The sequence below is a fragment of the Vombatus ursinus genome, unplaced genomic scaffold (genome assembly GCF_900497805.2).
Source record: "Vombatus ursinus unplaced genomic scaffold, bare-nosed wombat genome assembly UNPS02014804.1, whole genome shotgun sequence".
Taxonomy (NCBI): domain Eukaryota; kingdom Metazoa; phylum Chordata; class Mammalia; order Diprotodontia; family Vombatidae; genus Vombatus; species Vombatus ursinus.
In genome coordinates, this window is record NW_020954582.1 from 11,147,636 (window position 1) to 11,155,295 (window position 7,660).

General features: G+C 43.8%; 1 long non-coding RNA gene across 1 annotated transcript; it reads right to left on the reverse strand.

Annotated features, from left to right (window-relative positions):
* Positions 1-321: 321 nt before the first annotated feature.
* LOC114051691 lies at positions 322-5,674 on the reverse strand. Its single transcript, XR_003570189.1, has 3 exons — positions 5,591-5,674; positions 2,353-2,522; positions 322-471 (listed from the first exon to the last, which is right to left on the reverse strand). It is a non-coding gene; the product is annotated as an uncharacterized LOC114051691 (long non-coding RNA).
* Between the last annotated feature and the right edge of the window lie 1,986 nt (positions 5,675-7,660).

Here is a 7,660-nt window from a genome sequence, read left to right on the forward strand (position 1 = left end):
TGACTCCAGGCCTGGAGCTCTATCCACTGCTCTACCTAGCTGCCCCCAGGCCGCTTTAGAGAGGTCGAATTGTTTGGGATTGGTGGATAGAATAATCACACCTGCCCAGTGGGAAGAGCATTGGGCTTGGAGTCAGGAAGACCTGAGTTCAAAACTGTCCTCAGACATTACTTGCTGTGTGACCCTCAGAAAGTCACTCAACTTCTATTTGCCTCAGTTTCCTCATCTGTAAAATGGGGATAATTTTTATCCCCTCTACCTTCCAGGGTTGTTATGAGGATCAAATGAGATAATAATTTAAAAGTACTTAGCACAGTGCCTGGCATACAGTAGGTGCTATATAAATGTTGTTGTTATGATTATTATTATTAGGTAAGGTAGAATCGGCTCAAGAGATTTGAAAAGCAGAGACATTCTTCACTCTTGCTTTAAGAGAAGACACACTTAGTTTCAGACTCTTCAGGGAGGGATCTGTGGAGATAAAGAAAGAAAAGACTTTGGACATGGCAGACAGATAAGAGAACATGTCCCTGATTTCCAACTTGCCTTTCTGGAAGCTTAGAGAAATTTCCCCTTGTTTGAATCTCTCTCTCTCTCTCTCTCTCTCTCTCCCTCTCTCTCTCCTTCTCTCTCTCTCTCTCTCTCTCCCCCTCTCTCCCCCCTCCCCCCCTTTCTCTCCCCTCCCCCCTCTCTTTCTTGGTCTTCTGTGTCTCTATCTCTCTGTCTCTGTCTCTCCCCCCCCTTTCTTTCTTGGTCTCTCTGTGTCTCTATCTCTGTCTCTGTGTCTGTCTCTGTCTGTCTGTCTGTCTCTCTCTGCCTCTATATCTCTCTTGTGTCTCTGTCTCTCTTTCTTTTCAATCGCAGTAGAGGAGTTCATTCACTTTGTACATTTTGGGGTATATTCTCATCTGTATAACCTTTCTGATTCGGGTTTGCTATTGACTTAGATAGATGGGTTTGTTTCCTGTTTACTACCAAGCAATAGGAGTCAGACCTGGGGGTATGAGCTTGGGGGACCCCTTTTCCTTTAAAGGATAGCTACTAGGAAAGAAGCTTGACCCTAAAAAAAATCCTTCCTTAGGCCAGAAATATTAAAGGAGGAGGAGATACATATATATTCTAATATGGCACCCTTCCTCTCTCAGAGAACATGAATCAGCCTTATGTTGGGAGGGGTCCTCATGGAGGAGATCCCATCTCCCATTCCCCTCCAGGAAGGAATCAGAGTCTCCCTTTAAGAGGAGTGGACAAGATTCCAGAGATGTTTCTTTACAGCTCCCTGTGAATTGCCAACCCATGAGGACCCACATGTTCTAAGAAGGGCAACACACAGATGCCTACATCCAATTGACCCTGGAGGTAATAGTTACTAATGTTAGAGGTGAAGTGATTTGCTCTGAGTCAGACAGCCACATGCTCTGACATCAACCTGGAAGCCATCTCCACTCTACCATTTCCACTTGATAGTTGTGTGATACTTAGCAAATGTCCTCATTCAATTCAATTTATGTGCATGTATCAAGCACCTACTATGAACCCAATACCGAGGGGTTAGGAGACTTGCTTTGGGTCACACAGCTAATATATGTCAGAGACAGGACTATGAACTCAGGCCTTCCTGATTCCCAGGGTGGCTCTTTCCCATAGGTCAAACAGTCTGTGGCACTTCTCTGCCCCCAGGCAATTCTTCACTGGTAGAAGAAACTTCCTCATCCATGTTCTCTGTACCAATAAAACCATGAGTCCTGTGCCAAGAAAATGTGCCAGGCACTGTGCTGGGGTCTAGAGACAGACTTGAACCAAAAGAAAAAAAATCAGTCCCTGCCCTTAAGGAGTTTATTTCTGCTGGGGGTGGGAAGTGAGATGGGTAACAGCATGCACAAACCTGTAAATATAAAGTATACACAAGATGGAGCTACTCCTCTGGGAAATATGCATTTACAGTTACAGGTTGGGTCCCCAGAGGCCAAGCAATGCCTTGGTTTCCAGGGATAACCCCATAAAGTTGCAGTGCTTACAAGCCCCTACCAGTGTGCTACCCATTAACAATCAGTCAGTAGATTCAATTAACTCTCAGTAAAGGCATTTACTTAAATGAAGTAGCAAGCACAATAGTCATGAAATAATGCCCCCACAAAACTGAATGTGTACTCCTCACAAATATACTTAGCATTCATGGGAAGAGTGGACTCAAACTTAGAGTATGCTAGTAATGAGGCACGGTGTGGGTCAAGCGTGTGGCTAAGACAACTTAAAACTCTTGATATCGAAGGAACTAGAAACCTGTTCTCTTTAGAATGTCCATGTGAAATTCTCTTTGGGTACAAAGTCTTTTCTGGGTGGGCTGCATACCTGAGTTCCTAGGGTCTGCTCCTCTCCATAACCAACTTTCTTCTCTGCTTCCAGAGTCACGCTTTTGGAATCTCCTTCCTTCCTTTCATGAATCCCTATTTTCCTATGTCAGTCTGGAGTGGGTGTCTCTGCTTCCCACCGGATGTCTTCTAAGCTCCACCGCCAACGTGCTGGAGTTTGAAGTGAAGATGTGGTTTGAGAAAAGAGAAATTCCCTTCTCCTCCCCTGCAGGAGTTACTTTCATAGATAGCTTCCAACCTTCAATTTCTCCCACTCTCCACTCAAAATGCTTCTATTCATCCAGAGCTTAGCTAATTTAAGCCCCAGAGGGATCAGGGGCTTTGAGGCACCTTTTACAGTTAATTTAACACCTCATTAACACCTTGTCATTACATTCTGGTCTTTCAGTGATTATGTCTACCTCCTCCATTACAAAAATAATGCAAAGTAATTTAAATAGGAAGAGAGTGTTAATGAATGGGGCCGGGGGTGAGGAAGTAGCACCTGAGCTGGGTTTTCATAGCAACTAGAAATCATCCAAAGGGTGTGAGAAGGGTCTAAAATGACCCACTTGCAAACAATGAAGGGCATTATGATTACCCAGGTGCTGTCACTAAAACATTCTGCGTGTGTAATGGGAATGAAAAGAGGTCCGGTCCTAGAGGAGGTCTGAAACAAGCTAAATCAATGAAGCAAGGTACCAAGATACAGCAGGTGGATGGATGCTAGTGCTGGAGTCAGAGGATCTGAGTTCAAATCCTACCCCTACCACTAGGTATCTATGCAACCTATTTCACTTGCCCTTGGCCTCAGTTTCCTCATCTGAAAAATGAGGGAGTTCCAGCTCCAGACATAGAATCCTGTATTATCCTATGTACAGAAAGAACCTAGAGAAGAAACTCCTTTTGAGACTTAGTTTGCATTAACCAGGACATCATAAGATGCCAGTTGTGATGTCTTTAAAATATGTGCATGTACATGTACACATACATGTAGACTCTCATGTGCATGTGCACACACATACATAACCATATTGTATATATATATATACACATATATATTTATAAAGAGGTGTGTATATATGTAGGTGTATATATATATAATAGGTAGTTCTATATATATACATAGAGAGGTGTGTGTATATAAACATGTGTACATATATATACACACACATAGGTAGGTCTATATATATACATATATAAAGAGAGAGGTGTGTATATATACATATATGTTTATATATGTACACACACATATAGGTGTGCATGTATATAGGCATGGACTGGGGGAAGGGGAGAATTTAGGGGTGGGAATATTGGGAAAATCTCTGACTCTGGAAAAATAGGGAGAGAATGTCGGTATCATTGGAAGGAATCTAGAGAAGAGGGAAAGAGGCAGTTAGGTGACACTGTAGATGGAGAGCCTGGCCTGGCATCAAGAAGACCTGAGTTCAAATCTGGCCTAAAACACTTCCTAGCTGTGTGACCCTGATCAAGTCACCTAACCCTGTTTGCCTCAGTTTCTTCATCTGTGAAATGAGCTGGAGAAGGAATATGGCCAACCACTCCAGTATCTTTGCTGAGAAAACCCAAAATGGGATCATAGAGAGTCAGACATAACTGAACAACAGAGGGGAAAGGATTAAGTTGGAATTTCGGTTTCGAGCTTCCCTGTTGCTCTGTCCTCTGTCCAGCTGCCACAAACCTGCAGCCAGAGAAAGGCTGCGTTTGTCATTTTCTTTCTTTTTTTTTTTATAGTCTTCTGCTAACCACATTTTCTTTTATGAATGGCAGTGGATCTGTGATCTCACAGAGTGGGTGCTCCCTCCGGATATACAGATTACAACCCATTCAACACGTCTTGTGCGGTCTTCTCTGGGATGACTTTATTCAATGTGCTCAGATGAATTCTCCCTGGGTGGTTCCCCACCTACCCCAGTGTACCAGGGGCCTCTTCTCTTGGCCTTATGTGGGTGCCAGAGGGAACACCAAGGCTGCCTGGCCCTCCCCTACACAGCTGCAGGAGCCCGGCAGCCTCTTGTCCCTTGGTGCCCCAGAACAATCTCCTCCCTCGCCGTGGGACCTCATCATGTCTGGGGAGCTCTCCATTTGGACTCTGCATCGGGCAACAGCCACCAGAGTGGCAAACGTCATCGGTGAGCCTGCAGTTTTCTTCCTGCTTGGAATTCCTCACTAGAGCACCACAGAGAAGAGTTATGATCATAACGGTCACCACGTTTGCCAAGTACTTCGCATCTCACTAGATCCTCACCACAGCCCTTCGAGGTACACACTGCAGACATGAGGAAACTGAGACCGGGAGAAGTGATGAAGCTGCCTGGCTTTCCTTTGCTTGTATGTCTGAGGTAGTATTTAAACGTAGATCTCTTTGGAGGGCAGTGCTGACCTTTGGAGGTACGGTCCCTGTGGTCACGAAGTTCTGAGGATTCTATTCAATTCAATGTTCCAACAAGGGTTTATTTGTTGTGCAATGTTTGCTCTGGAGCTCCTCTCCCAGTCCTCCCTCTAACTAGCAGGGCAGCTCTCCCTAGAGTGCCTTCTCCCTCTTCCCTGAGGGTCCTAGGTTAAGCCCGAAGGGGTGGAGGGTGGCTTTTCTAGTACTGTAGCTCACAAGCCCCAAATGGCAAACTTCCCCTAATGATTATTAATTGAAAGCAATTAGTCAAGCTGACAGTTGGTTTTTAGAAAGGAGTATTTACTAAGGTGATGTAATAAGAATTGTTGATACAAAAAAATCCTCCCCAAAATCTGTGATATACTCAGCATAAGGCTATACGGTGCCAGTCAGTCATTTATTAAGCCCCTACTATATTCCAGGCAGGCAGCTAGGTGGTGCAGCGGATAGAGTGTCGTGGATAGAGAGTCAGGAAGACTCATCTTCCTGAGTTCAAATCCGGCCTCAGACACTTATCTGTGTGACCCTGGGCAAGTCACTTGACCCTGTCTGCCTCAGTTTCCTCATCTATAAAATGAGCTGAAGAAGGAAATGGCAAACCACTCTAGTATCTTTGCCAAGAAAACCCCACATGGGGTCACAGAGAGTTGGACACAACTGAACTTCAATTTCCTGATCTGCGGTAACCGGTAGACGGCATTACTAACCATTAACCTTATGCTATTCATAGGCACCGTGAGAGTCATGGGCTTGACTCTTTCTTGAGGGAGTCGTGGGAAACAAACCACCAAGCTCTCTACAGCTCTTAAGAGTGCGTGATACTCACCTCTCTCTGGGCGGCTGTGTTCTTCTCACTGGCCTAAGAGGTGTGGCTCCTGTGGATTCACCCAATCCAAATGAACTCTTTCACTTTCACCTATAGGAAACACCTACCTCCTCCCTTTATCTGTAGAACTTCACCCAGCCCAGTCATCCGGTCTGGGCATAAGGAAATGATCATGCAAACAGAGAGCTATGCATGCAAACTGCACAGTGATTCACTCTTTCCATAGAATTATGGTGCATCTAGCCCACAGCCCACCATTTCATTTAGACTTCCAACCTCTGCATTCAATTTGGGTTGGTTTCAGTCCTGTCTGACTCTGTGACCCATTTGGGGTTTTCTTAGCAAAGATACTGGAGTAGTTTGCCATTTTCTTCTCGAGCTCATTTTACAGAGGAAGAAACTGAGGCAAACAGTGAAGTGACTTGCCCAGGGTCACACAGCTAGCAAATGTCTGAGGCTGGATTTGAACTCAGGTCCTCCTGACTCCAGGCCCATTGCTCTATATGCTGCACCACCCAGCTGCCCAACCTCCTCTTTTTGTGTGGCCCGATTTTTCTTCCTGCTTTTGTTTTCTTTAAAACCATTTCTACTTAATCACACAGTATATCTAGGGCTACAATAGTAGAATGCGATGATTGCAGCTCCACTCTGATGGAGAAAACACTCATTACAAAAATGTTGGTAGATCTTTTTTTGTCTGTTTATTTTCTTCCTCTATAGTTCCCTTCTTGCATGCTCTTAGGATGGCTCTGGCTCAGTTGATTCTCCTGCCAAGATTGCTTCTGCCTCAGTTTTCCTTCCCTTCTTATCTGTTTCCTAAAGCAATGCTGCCCACCCTCTTCCAAAACCACCCTCTATAGGACTGTACAAACGAGTTGATATTCGAAAGTGGTGTTGACTTAACTGCCACATTTCTCTTCTCTGCCTCCCTTCCATTGGCCTCTTCATTGAAGCGGCTGATTTGGTTACATGGGTTTATTATCAGCTATATTTCCTCGGTAAATGGAACTCTCAGGGTGCAGCTTCCTTTAGCTACAACAGGACATCGGCTCACCCGTAACCTACAATCTTGTCCAGTCGCCCAGGGGCACCAAGATGTTGAATGATTTCCCAAGGGTCAAGCAGCTAGAATGTGTCAAAGGCAAGACTTGAACCCTGATTTTTCTTCTTTTTTATTAATTTATTTTAATTTATCAACAATCACTTCCATAAGCCTTTGAGTTTAAAATTTTTCTCCCCCTTCCTTCCCACCTCCTTCCCCAAGATGGCACACAGTCTGATATAGGGCATACATATACATTCCCATCAAATATATTTTCACATTAGTGATGTTGTAAGTAAGAATTAGAACCAATAGGAGGAACCACCAGAAAGAGGAAACAAAACTCAACAGAAGAGGAAAAAAAACTAGCAAATAGTATGCTTCAGTCTGTATTCAAATTCCATTCAAAATCCATTTCTTTGGATATGGATAGCATTTTCCACTACGAGGCCTCTGGAGACGTCTTAGATCCTCGTATTGCTGGGAAGGGTTAAGTTTATCAATATTAGTCATCACACAACCCTGACTTTTCTGATGCCAATACTGGCTCCATGCTGCCTCTCTATGGCATCAAAACCTTGTTTAAATAAGGAAAGGCTGGCACTGCTTTGATCGTACGCCTCATTTTCTGTTTTATTTTTTCTTCTGACTTGGTACAATTTCGATCTTTGCTCTAACATGTCAGTGTTCTGGCTATACAAAGAAAGCTGATTTGGAAATGACTTCCACGTTGGTAAACAGTTATTTTTTCATTATGATATAACTTGTTTCCTTTTATGTTGCCCTACAGTGTCTACCACGTCCAGAACCTTGTAACTCTCTTCTTTAAAGAAAGTATTCATAATGTATAGGAGTGAGAGTTTTGTCAGGTTTCCAAGCCTTTGGACTCCTTTATTTCTTAAACCTGAAGATTAAAGTATAAGAGAAAAGGTCACTGACTTAATCCAGTGTAAGGAAGCTGATCTTTCCCTGACCTAATCACAGAAAAGAGCCAATTAACTGTAAAAAAAATTGGGCCATATCAAGGG